Source organism: Arachis hypogaea, chromosome 16 (genome assembly GCF_003086295.3).
Source record: "Arachis hypogaea cultivar Tifrunner chromosome 16, arahy.Tifrunner.gnm2.J5K5, whole genome shotgun sequence".
NCBI classification, from domain to species: domain Eukaryota; kingdom Viridiplantae; phylum Streptophyta; class Magnoliopsida; order Fabales; family Fabaceae; genus Arachis; species Arachis hypogaea.
Window position 1 is genome coordinate 128846076 of NC_092051.1, and position 14279 is coordinate 128860354.

Below are 14279 nucleotides of genomic sequence, written 5' to 3' on the forward strand. Positions count from 1 at the left end.
ATATTTCATAAAGTGCTTTCAGATATGGAAATTTTAAAAACGGGAGAAATTTTGAAATAATCTCATATGGTATGTAAAGGGAACTTTTGTTTGCGTACTTATGTTTTGATTTTCTGGTTTTTTTTAGTTAACAAAAATAATGAAAAGAATTAGAAGGTTTTTTTTTTTAAACAAATTAAAAAGTTCAGAATTATAATACAAATACTAAATAAAAAATCGTAGTTATTTCTAACATTGTCATTAATAACTAGACGGAACAAAGCCAATTCATACTTTGTAGCTCCTAACCGACTTGGTAATAGTTAGAAGGTTCTAATGCGGCAGGAAGCTCATGATTCATGAAGCTATGGCGGAACACAAATAATTTAGTGTGACAGTGACTTTCCTTTCAGAGATCACATGCATGCCGACATGGTTCCCCTTTCTGCTTCAGACTTGGCTTCAATCACTATTTATTACAACATATGCATTATTTATTATTATTTTGTGGTGGTCACATGTTGAGACGGATTGATCAACTCATAGGACTATATGATTTCTTCTAAATGCTTTCACAAAACAAAAAGGAAAATCTTTACTACTTATATCATCAACCAACCTTGCCTACTATTAGCATATACAATTATACATACATAATAAATGATATAACTATTAATAAATCTTTGATAATATTCACATGTTCCAACGACCTTACCATATGGTCTATATTCCCATATAAAAGTTAGGAAAGTTAATGATAATATATAGTTGAGGAGTGCTGGGGGCAGTATTTTTGTTAAATTTTGGCCAGCACTTAACCATTAAAAGAAAATTAAATGATTTTACATTATTAGATATAATCTCACACCATTAAAAATATTATTAATGACTAATTGATGGCTAAAAATCACAAAATCTACTAACCCCTAGACTTTCTCTATATAGTTATCAAACTCGGTCCGATTTCGTCGATCCTACTAAAAACTTGTCACCTAATTATCAAATTGAGTTGATTTATCATTTAAACCGTTAAATAATTAATTCGATTAAATTTAGTAAAAATAAGTTAAAATCGATTAAAATCAGATGAATTAATCCTATCAAAAATCCAATAAAATTCGGTCAAATTAGACTAAATTATTTTTTTTCTCTTTATATATATATGATGTATTTTTATTTAATATATTATATAAATAAAATTTTTAAAATATACTTTTTTTCTTCATCACAATATATTTTTATTTTTATAATTATGATTTTTATTTTTTTTAAAGCATAATAAGTATAAACTAGTTGACAAGTTATTAAAATTTTAAAGTAATAGTTAATTTAATACAAAACAAACTAAAAATGTATTTATTATGAAAATAAAAAAATATAATTTTATATAATTATTTAATTATGATCGGGTCTATTAATTCAATATATGATCGAATAATCTGATTGATTCAATTCTGATAATTATAGTACTAATATGAAAAGTTAAAATTTATATTAATACGAGATGTTAAACTATAGTTTTATTAATTTTAATTTATTCAAAATCTAATGCATACAAATTGTTTTCATACTAAGTAATTATCGTTTTAAAATAAGTCGGTAAAAATTCATTTTAAGAAAAAAATTATAAATTATAGAACTTAGCTTAAAATTATATTAGTATTTTTCGATCCTAATTATATATGTTAGGTTTGTCCTAATGACAAGTTGTGGCCGGTGAAATTCTTTATTGCTTTGACCAATTGGAAGAAAGATACGCTCAACGGCTCAAATAAAACACATCAGGTCGTTGGAGCCTTGGAGGTTTAATTGTTTCGTTATAAATTTATAATTGCCATTGTCCTCTGCAAGTAAGGATTGTGTTTTCATTATTAATAATATCATCACCTATAACAATTTAGATATTAAACATAGAAAGTTTAAAATTTTGAAATTTTCAAAGTATTATTATATAAAAAATTTAAGATAGATAACCTTAAATATTTAAACAAAACCCGTAATATAATATATTCCACCGCTATGTCAGTACATGTTCTGTAATTAATATGGTAATAAATTAAGGTAGTGGAGAATAGCATCCAGTTGTTGCATGCTATTATGGAATTTGCCGGCAAATATATTTTAGTGCATGTCTCTCAACGTGCATTGTTTGACCATTACTTGATGAGATAATTTTCTTTTTCAAAAGGAATTATTATTCTCTCCGTTTATTTTTATTTTTTTTGTTTTTATTACTTTAAAAGTATTAAAAATATAATTATTTAAATATTTTTTTAGAATAAAATATTTTTTATCTTTAATATTTTAAAATTTTTTAAAATTACTCCTATCGTTAATTTAATTCAATTTTATTCATAACGTTTAAAATAAATTTAAATTTTGTCTTTACCGTCAACTTTTAATAATCAACTGTCAGTCAACTTATTTTATCAATTTTAACCCTAAATTATATCCCTCTATCATCCTCACCACCACTATCATATCATCATCTCCTTTTACTCCACACCCATTCCTAATCCAATTCCAAATTCAAACCTAACCCAATTCAATCTAAACAAAACCACCCCCTTTCTCTCATCCTCATTGTCTCTACCTCCAACTGCAACAGAGAAGACACCAACCTTTCACTAATTGTCATTGCTCACACAGGCTCTATTGCATATTTTCTATAATTTTTTTGCGGTGATTTTGCTTTCACCGATTTTATAACTTTGTCTTCTTCCTCCTCTACCTTTTACTCTATCCCTCTTTTTTCTCCTTTCTTGCTCTCTTTATTTTTCTTTTTTGAAAAATAATAATCTAAAATATTTATGGTATTTTTATTGTTGTTATTATTGTTGAAGTTGGTGGTTGGAGGAGATTGTAATGAGGGATATGAGTGATGAGATAGAGATTGCGAGTGGTGGAGTTAGGAGTAGAGGAGTTGTGAGTGAAAAAGAAAGATGTTTGTAGGTTGGGGTAGAGAGTAAGGGTTAGTAAGGGTTACAATAGTAGTGAGGTTGGATTGGATTGTGAGTTATGGGAAAAGGAGGCTGTGTAAAATAAGGTTAAATCGTAATTAATTAAGTAATAAATTAAATGTGGACGAAAATGGTTAAAAAATTTAGCAATTGTAATTTGATAATTTAAATATGATATTTGGATTCAATGGATTTTTCTGAGTCGAAAAACATATTTTTTTTGTGTAAAAATGTGCACTAAAAATTTGACCGACAGTATCGGTTGAGATCTGTCCAATACTGCAGCTGAGAAAATTAATTATGAGTGAGAAAGTTTCAAAAGTTAAAATTCATGTTTGAGAAGGTAAAAATGTTTAAAACGCAAATTAAAATGCTAATCTTAAAGATTTTGGCCCAAAGTTAGGTCAAACGGGCCATATATGTGAACCGGGTCCAAGTTGGGCCCAAACCCAACATATATAAGCTCTAACTTAGGCCATTTTAGCACCAACAACACACTCATTTACGCTGAAATTGAAGAAGAGAGGGTGAAGAGAGAAACCCTAAGCTCATAAACACTAAATCCAGAATAACTTCTTCTTCGGTACTCCGATTACTGCTGTGAATTTTTGGAATATCCACAACTTAACCGGCAAGTGCACCAGGTCGTCTAAGTAATACCTTAGGTGAGTGAGGGTCGATCCTATGAGAATTGATGTATTGAGCAACAATGGTTGAATGATTGGCTTAGTTAGGCAAACAGAAAAGATTGTTTGGTGGTTTGAAATTGCATAAAACAGTAAATAAGTGAATAAGAAAGCAAATAAGACTATTGATGTAAAAACAGTGAGAAAACAGTTAAGGCTTCGGAGATGTTTACTTTTTCTGGATTAAAATATCTTACCAACTATTTTAACAATGAATGATTCATTCTATGGCAAACCATAAGTGATTAAACCCTAATCCCTTAGTAAATTAATATCCTCTAACCCTCATCAAATACCACTCCCGTGGTCACTTAATTCAGATTGGAGGGTGAAGTTCAGAAAATTAGTTTATACCACAAAGGCCCTAATCACCCCAGATCTCGGCTGAACAGATGTTACTTGTCCCCAACAGGTTGTGGATTAGCCGTTTAGGAGGTGTGTTCTCAAGCTGTAGTTCAAGCGAACTCTCCCGAGGATCACAAGAACCCATGTAAAAAAAGGGGGTCATACTCCTGTTCCACCCAGTTTCATTATATTAAGAACGAAAACACACCTTAGAATTGAATCAGACATATATTAAAATAGAAGAGTAATAATCTTAATCCATAGAAATAAACAGAGCTCCTAACCTTAACCAAGAGGTTTAGTTGCTCATAACTTACAGAGAAAACACGGAGGTGAGGAGTCCCCCTCCCAGAGGAGAGATCTAATGTATCCTCTGGAGAGGAAGGAAGTCTCCTATTTATAATAAAAACCTCTAAGACTAAATCTAGAATTCAAATCAAAACAAAATTAAATCCAGATCAAATCAAATCTTTTGATTTGAAACTAAATTAAAATATTGAATTCTAAATCTAAAAGATATTGTTTGTAATTAAAAATTACAAAAAAAATAAAAATAAAATAGGTTGAGAAGTGCTACATCTACTTGAGATGTCCAAAGATGAGTGATTCGGGCTGCTACTGACGTTTAATGCCAATAATGGGCGTTAAACACCCCAAAGGGGGTCAAAATTCGTGTATGCTGAGGTCCCTACTGGCGTTCAGCGCCGGATGGGCATTCAACGCCAGAAGGGGGAGTTTCTGGCGCTGGTTTTGTTCTTCTTGGGGCGCTAAACGCTAGGCTCGGCGTTTAGCACCGGATTTGGCAGTGACTTCAGAAGAAAAGTATAGACTATTACATATCGTTGGAAAGCTCTGGAAGTTGGCTTTCTAACTCCATTAATACTGTGTTAATTGAACTTCTTTAACTCAAGTTATGCTTATTAGAATGCAAGGAGGTCAGAGTTGACAGCATCTACTATCCTTTCTTCGTTGTTGCATAGAACTCTGCCAAATTTGCCCGAAATTCACCTGAAATCATAAAAATACTACAATAACTCAAATTAGTATCCAAAGATGATTTTTTTCACTAAAATATAATAAAACTTAATAAAATCTCACTAAAAATAACTAGAAAATGCTAGGAAAAAGGGTATAAGATGCTCACGCATCACAACACCAAACTTAAACCATTACTTGTCCTCAAGCAACCAAAACAATATAGGATCCAAAAGAGATAATGCTTAAGACTTTGAGTTTGTCAATGAAGCTCAGGTCTAGATACTGAATAAGGCTTATGACACTCTACTTTTGAATAGTTTTGGCATCTCATTATCCACTAAAGCTCAGAAATATCAGCATCCTTCAGAACTAGAATTCGGATGAAATTATAGATTCTCTTCTTTAGGCTCTAATTGATTCTTAAACACCGCTCTTTCTTTTCACTGATACTTTACACATTGAGCCTAGCCGTGACTCTAAGTATTTTGTGCTCAAGGTTAACTTGATACAAGAACACTACAAGCACTTAACTGGGGAATTCTTTGAGTTCTAATTTTTCTTTTTACTTCTCCCAGACAGTGGTGCTCAGAGCCTTAGGCACACTCTGTAACAGCAATGGGTCATGACTTTAAGTGTTTAGTCTCAAGGATTACTTTACACTTTCACACCACAAGCATATGGTTAGGAAAAACCACTCTTTTGAGTCTTTAAATCTGTTTTGACCCTCCTAACCATTGATGCTCAAAGACTTGGACCTTTTTCTTTTGATTTTTTTTTTTTTGCTGTTTATTTTGCTTCAAGAATCAAATTTCTTCTTATTTTAGAGAATCAATAATACTTCTCTAAGTTCTTGTTCCTCAAGAACTAATATACTTAACTCCAATATCAAATATGCACAGTTAATTCATATATTCAGAAATAGAGATAGTGCCACCACATCTAGGTAACTAGAACAACTCATAATATATAACTCAAATCTCATGCATTTTACTACTTTTTTTCTTTTGATTTTTTTTTTATTTAAACTCTGTGAGCAATACATGAGACATCTTTCAATATAAAATAACAAAATAAAGAACTAAATTAGAAAGCAAGAAATTCCTACTAGTGATCATGCAAAAGTTAGAATAAAAAATAAGAAATAAGCTAAAAGGTACTGGAAAAATAGAAGATAAGTTAAGGTAAGGGATAATAAAACTTAACCACCTCAGTTATGGTGGCCGCTGCTCCCTCCTCAGGCGGTGCTCTTCCATGAAGATGATTCACCTTCCTTTGGTGCCATTGATGATAATATAACCAGAGAGCTCACTTTGCACAACACCAAACTTAAAAGTTTGCTTGTCCTCAAGCAAAGAAGATTGAAACTGGGAAGGGGCATGAAGAGCACACGGATGAGTACACAAGAAGGCAAGAGTGATAGAAGGGGACGAAGAATTTAAATTTAAAACTCTTTTTTTTATGACCCCTTTGTGGTGTCAAACGCCCATTGTGGACGTGAAACGCCCCAAGGGGTTAAATGGGACGTCCAAATTGGGTGTAAAACGCCCAAACTTCTGCTCCCCTCTTGGCGCTAAACGTCCTCCCTGGTGTTTAGCGTCCGCAACATAGATCTTTCATGGTGTTCTATTTTTCTGTTTAAGTCTTCCTATCCCTGTTCTAAGCGTTGTACATGATCACAAACATTAGAGAACCTAGGAAAACTTATGAAAATCAATAAAAAATAAAAATAAAAATCAAATTGAAATAAAACTAAAGGATACTCATGGTTGGGTTGTCTCCCAAAAAGCGCTTCTTTAACGTCATTAGCTTGACGGTTGTTCTTGAATTTTCTTCCTCTTCTTCCGATTGGTTAAAAGAAATGACTGCAAAGGAGGAGCGAAGAAAATTAGTTCCCTTGAATTGAAATTCCTCCTAGCAAGCTTTCTTTTATTATTATCAACTTGATTCACAGTGCTTGTTGGGGTAGAGGTTGGATTACTTTTTGTTGACCTTATTTATTTCATGGATGTGGTCTTTTGTTCCTTGGTCACAATCCCCTTTTCAGTGCTTTTCTTGATTATCTTCACCACTTTGAATTCAGGACTTGGGTGTTGTGTGATGGGTGGAGTGTACCCTTCATCAAGGACCTCTTGAATTGGTGGTTCAATGAACTCACCCTCTATGTAGCTCTCTACTTCATTGGAGTGTAAATTTTCATAATTGTTTTCCTCCCTTATAACTTTCTTTGTTCGTGCATCTTCTTCTTCTTCCATGTGTGAGGGTGGAGAGTTCTCTACTTCACTGGGGTATGGACTCCTTTGAAGTTTGAATGATTCCCTCACATTATTTTGTAGAAATTTGTATTGCTTCTCTTGTGAGGGAGTTTGCTTGTTCCTCTGCCCAACGCTCAGTAATCAACTCCACATCTCTCTCTCTATATTTTTGACACTCATTCTCATATCATGTATGCAATTTTGAGTAGTATCCCTTAATTCTTTCATGGCAAGCTCTAGAACTGACAGTTCTTGATATGAATAAAGAGATGAAGATTCTTGATATGAAGAAGGAGATGGTGGATCTTGATATGAGTAAAAGGAGGATGACTCTTGGTATGAATAAGGGGATGGTGGCTCTTGATATGAGTAAGTAGGGGGTGAGAATGGAAAATTTTTCCAAAATTTTATCTGTTATTTGCTGCAGTTCTTGGCAGGCAAGATCAAAAGACGATGGTTCTTGATATGAATAAGAAGATGAAGGTTTTTGATATGGATAGAGAGATGGTGGTTCTTTATATCATTAAGGAGATGATGGTTCTTGATAGATGAAATATGGAACATTGACATCTCTTTGCTCTTGACCTTGCCACCCAAAATCCAGGTAGTTCCTCCATCCACAATAATATGAATCACTTCTTGGGTGTAATAATAATCCATGTGATCTCTCTCCATTATTTTTCCTCAGTACCAAACACCAAATAGAATTAAATGTACCAGGTGGTAAACAGGAAAGCAAAGAAGAAAGAACAAATTTTTATTTGAAGAAAAATAAAATAAAGAGAAATAAAAATAAATAAAACAAAAATAAAGTAAAATATGAAGAAAAACGAAAATAAAAGAAGAATAAAATCAAGGAAATAAACTGAATAATTAAGAAAATAAACAACTAATAAGCAAACATGAGTAACTAGGAAGAATAAAACAATTAAGGGGACACCAAACTTAATTTCAAAAATTAGGGGAAAAACTAAAATAAGAATTAGATTTTCAAATTTTTTTTAAAAAGCAAAACAAAATAAAAACAAATAAAAAAACTAAAAATAGCTAATCTAAGCAATCAAACAACTAATAGTTGTCAATCACAGTCAATCCCGGCAACGGCGCCAAAAACTTAGTGCGAATTTTTGGAATTTCCACAACTTAACCGGCAAGTACACCGAGTCGTCCAAGTAATACCTCAGGTGAGTGAGGGTCGATCCCACGAGAATTGATGGATTAAGCAACAATGGTTGAATGATTGGCTTAGTTAGGCAAACAGGAAAGATTGTTTGGTGGTTTAAAATTGCATAAAACAGTAAATAAGTGAATAAAAAAGCAAATAAGAGTATTGATGTAACAACAGTGAGAAAACAGTTAAGGTTTCAGAGATGTTTACATTTTTCAGATTAAAATATCTTACCAAATATTTTAACAATGAATAATTCATTCTATGGCAAACCATAAGTGATTAAATCCTAATCCCTTAGTGATTTAATCTCCTCTAACCCTCATCAAACGCCACTCCCGTGGTCACTTAATTCAGATTGAAGGGTGATGTTCAGAAAACTAGTTTATACTACAAATGCCCTAATCACCCCAGATCCCGGCTGAACAGATGTTGCTTGTCCCCAACAGGTTGTGGATTAGTGATATACTTCCCATTCAGGACAAATTCACCATCCCTAGGAATCATGGTCCTTGTATCCCCAGCCCGATAGGAGACTCCTGCTGCAGATACCAAGTCGGTAACCAATATGGAAAAAGGTAGGTTGTCCGCAATCTGCACTCGGCCCATAGCCTATCGGATGAGTCGTGGCAAGTTGAGAGGTTGCTCTATGAGAGTGCATCAGACGAGAACGGCCATGTCAACAGTGAAAGGGACTCATGAGTGCTCGAAAATATATAGTGGGACATGATCTATGTCGACACGTGAGCCTCCAAGGTGAGTGCTTGGGCGGAGATGCTCTTGGGTCAAGGCCGGTATTGCCCATAGATCCAATTACTGTCAGGTTGGGTAATGACTCTAAGGACGATGTTTCAGTCAAACTGGAATGTCCGGCGCTCAAGCTGCGCCTCTTGATAGGCATCCATCCCCTCCGGATTTGGTAAGAGATCAAGTACTCTCTGAATGGCACCTTCTGAGACAGGGACTTGCTTTTGGTGCACAAAGACTGACTACAGGGTAGGCGAGTGATAGTTGGCGTAGAATTCAACTACCCAAGAGAGATTAGCTTGTCACGGTTGCCTCTGCAAGAATCCCCACTATCTCCTTTCAATGCGGGGCACCACAAAGTCAACAAAGTGCGTTGGAAGAATGAGGAGGTGCTCATTATGGTAGTTTCTCTCTGCTAAGACGGGGAACATCCGCTCACAGTAACGGTTAGTGAATCGTGCGGAGTCCCGTGCGAAAAATTCCTTCTCCGCTTCATCAACTTGGATGGTCCTCTTCACCCGCTTAGTAGGGGTTTGACACTTGAGGATGGTTGCGCCTTAGCTGGTGCTCTTTTTGTTCCCTTCTTCGCCAGTGTCTTGTCGGAAGCCTTCTCTTTTCCTCTCTTGATGGCCATCCTAAAGAAGGAAGAAAGAAATGGAATGTCAAATATAGATAGCTAAAAATCGGAAGGAAGAAAGTCCAAGTGATAATGAATGCCAAAGAAAAAGATAGTGTCTTAAATACATGGTAGCTACAACATGCAAGGAAGACATCAATTGAAATCATGAAGGCATATCATAATAACTGGATGCAAGAGGGATAAAAGCATGCAAGTAACAAGCATAAGAGGAATAGCTCAGGCATCAATGTCAATACTAAGAGTCACACGCAACAAAATAATGAGCACTTTTATCATGACAATTAATGAATAATAAACTCAATACACATGGATTGCAAGGGTTGTGAAAAAGAGGCATTAAGGTGCAAGAATAAATAGAAAATAAATCAAAATACCATGAGAGATTTTTCACAAATACTTGGTGTGCAAATTAAAAATAGAAAGTAAGGTAATCAATCAAAGTGTATATAAGACCCAAAATAAGATGCCAATTGTCAAAGCACACCTCATAATCCAAACAAGTTAAGATATAGCTGTAAGACCCAAAACTTTTGAAAAAGGGCTATCATGGGCTAATTTCAAATTCAATATTTTTGTAGCTTTAATTTCAGAAAATTCTTTATTAAAGATAATTAAAGCAAGTTTTGATTAATTGAATTTGAAATAAATTAAGATTATTATCCAATTTTACAATTATTGAATTATTTTCTATATTTAAATTATAAAGTTGATAGTTATGAAATAATAAGAATTTTATATGATTTGAATTAAATAATTAATATTTTAAATATTAATACTGCTGTTTTGAAAAATGAAGAAATTAAGTATATTATTTCTAATTTTTGGATTTGAACATTTTATTGAGAATAATTTGTGAAATTGATGAACAAATAGTATTTTTATACATTATTATTGTTGGATTAAAAATTATTTCTAATTATTATATTATCCCTATTTTTATTTGAAATGACCAAATTACCCTAAAACCTAATTTCTACCCAAACCCTAATTTTCAACACACACACACAGACCCTCACCCCCAGCCGCGCACCCCACACCCCAATGAAAAGCACACACACGGTTTTCCTATTCCATGAAAGAAAGAAACTGAAGCAGAAAGGGAAAGGGAGACTGAGTCGCGGCAGAGGAGAGGAGGAGGGAAGCCCACCGCGTCGCCGTTGCCCTCACCGCGTCGCACCGCCTCTGCAGTCTATGCGTCTTCGTCATCGCCAAGGGAAAGCCAGCGCCACCAGTGTCACGTCGTCGAGCCTCCTCACCGTCGCCACTGAAGCGGCCCTCGCCAATCTGTTTGCCGCCGTTGGAGGCGCGAGCTATGGATGCCTCTGAGGGAGAAGACGCGATGCTGGTGGAGCCGCACGCAACCCCTATCGCGTCGTGTCGCACTTAGGAGGGTCACCGGGGGAGAGCGGCGCCGAAAGGAAAGAGAGGCCAAATGTGGGGCCTCCATTGTCATCCTCGCCACCGTCCAACGCGAAGCCAGCTGCTGTCGTCGCATCTCCCAGTCGTTCCTGCCGCCGCTGTGCCGCCGAGAAGGAGGTCGTCGGGTTGCACACACACACAGAGAGAGAGAGAGAGAGAGAGAGAAAACACGGGAGCAGAGGAGAGAAAGGGGAGACCTGCGCCGTTTCTAGCCGCTTCTGCCGCCGGAAAAATACTGCCGCCACCTCTGTCACCAAAAACAGCCGCTGAGTCCTCTGTGTTGGTAAGCTCTAACCCTGCTTCAGCTTCTTTATCCGTTAAGTTCTCCATTGCCATGAGAGTTGTTGCTAAGGCTGGTTGAGCTAGGAGTTTATCGTGAGTTGCCGTCGTTCTGGTCACCGGCTGTGGCGTTGGTGTTGCTGGAACCGCCACTGGTGCTGCCGTTACTTGGTTTCCTCGAGTACGGTATGCATTTTTGTTTTAAAGAGTCCTTTAATCACTGCTCTATTATCATACACTGAAGTTTTGCAACATTAATTGCTATAAGATTGTGTTTCGGTTGTTGTATGTCGCGATTAGAGTTGCTGTGGTTACTGCGAAAGTGGCTTGGAGCTGAGGTTGCGGTTGTCGGTGATTTCGAGTTGAGAGAGAAGGTTCCTGTGATGTGTTTGGGTTATGGTTTTGCGTATTGAGGTAGGGGCTTTTCTAAAATCTCAATTTTATAATTTGGAATTGTTATAAATAGATACCGATGTGAGATATACACTTTTTAGTGATTGTACAAGTCTTATGTATTGTCTGGCTATTTTGGATTAATGTGATTATATGTTTGATTGGGTTATTGTTTGGTTTTGATAAATGGATTGTTACTGAATTGTCTCTTTAAAGTTTTGGAAATGAGTTTAATCAGTTTATAAAGATTGATCTTAAGACGACTTCTGATTATTGTTTGGTTTTGATAAATGGGTTGTTGCTGAACTGTTTCTTTAAAGTTTTAGAAATAAGTTTAATCGGTTGATAATGATTTGATCTTGAGACGATTTTCTTGAGATATGAAAATGAGGTGAATGTTGGATTCGGTTTGCTTTTGAACTAATTTTAGGTTTTGAACCGTTGAAAAGGATTGTGGATTGGTTTGGATGGGACCCGGAAAGGGTGGCAAAGTCCAAGTTTTAGGGGAGGTGCTGCTGAAATTTCGATAGAATCCAGGACTTTATTGAAATGTTATTTGAAAAATTATGAGTTAAAGACGTCTACTATTTTATTTGAATTATTAAGAAAGGGGTGACTTATGCTTTTGAAATGAATTATTAAAAAAGAAAATTGTGATTTAGTCTTGTTTCTTAAGAAAAGTATTGTATCTCGTTTAGGAACAAGTTATTTAGATGAAACTTATGTTGTAAGGTTGTTTTAAATGTGAAAAGGGTTATGTATTTGAATTTGACTTGAGGGTTTCAATTGGAGGAGTTTCAGTGACTTTGAAAGAACCTGAACGTCTATTGACAAGTTTCATTTTAAAATATTTTGGAAAAAGTTTTAAGTACTCTTTGAATTCTGAATTTTTGCAAGACTAAAACAATTTTTGAGCAGTTTGAAACGCTTTAGAATTAATCATGGGGTTGAAGCTGGTTTTATTTAAGTAAAGAAAATGGCTTTGAAAGGAGTAATTGATTACATGACTCGGTTTGGCTTAGATCCTATTTTTATTACTCAAATCAGGAAGCCAAGGTTTTAAAGATTTTAAGTGAATTTCAGGAAATGAGTTATGTTATTCTCCCCTAAGACCTGAGACTCTGCCGAGGGAATTTTGTTATAAAATCCCGTTGTTGGATGTATGATTTTTGAATATTTCAAAATAAATCTTTAATTTGCCATGATTTTGGAAGTTTTGGAAAGAGGATGCTAAAGGTGGATTTGTTTTTAAAAAGGGAACTTACTTGAGTAAAAGTGGCTTATGAGCCTGAGATGATTTGAGGAATGGGAACTTTAAAGCCAAGGCTGAAAAAAGTTGAAATTTGATTTCAAAGTGAAGTGAATTGAGAAAAAGTGATTTATGGCTTGAATGATGATTTTATGAATTTGATGATGTTGGATGGTGGAAGTGCTATTTTATTATGAGCCGGAATGGCTGTGTATGATAATGAATTATGGCTGATTGTGGAATATGTTATGAGTCGGATGGCTGACTATGAATTATGAATTTAAGCCGGATGGCTGAGATGAATGTTGATTTATGGCTGAGAATAAATGCATATATGCTGAGTTATTGATATTGTAATTGTTGCACTTCCAATTATCTGATATACGAGTTTTCCTTGGTAGAAGCAGTGGCTAGCCACCACGTGCTCCAGGTTGAAACTCGATACTCTGCTGACCTTATGTCGTAAGTGTGGCCGAACACTGAAAGTTCTGGATGAGCTCGCCCCCGTGAATATACACCAGTGAGGGTGTTGGATGTGAATTATGATTATGATTGTGAATAACTCGAGTTGGAGATGCACGACAGAGGGACAGTCCAATGGTTAGCTACTAGGACTTGTCGGGTTGGCTTTATAACCGACAGATGATATCATCAGCCACTAGGGCAGGCATTCATCATATGCATCTATGTGACATTGTATGGGTGTGCATATTGTACTTGGTTTGCCTTTCTGATTACTTGTGATTAACTGCTAATTGTTCTACTTGCAGTAACTGTTTGTTTGTGCTTGAACTTTCCTATTTGTGTTTGCAACTGAGACTCTGTTGGACTATGGTGATTGGTTGTTGTTTGGGTTGTTTGGGCCTAGAGCCGTGGTTGATCATGAGGTAGGCCGAAGGCCATGTCTGGTTGATGTTTCTGGTTTGAAAAAGTATGAAAAACTAATTTGGACCAGTATAGATAAACCTTTTGAAAGGCTTTTGAATTTTTAAGAAATGAATAGTTCGTCTTTCAGGAAAGATTTCAGATTTTTCTTTTATAGTAAACCGTTGCTTTTGAAAATATGCATAAGGTGGTTATTAATCACTGTAATAGTTTTACCTTCACGTATCCTATTATAGTAATTCCCAAAAACCCTCTACTGAGAACCCTTTCGAGGATGATGTTCTCAACCCCCTACAAAT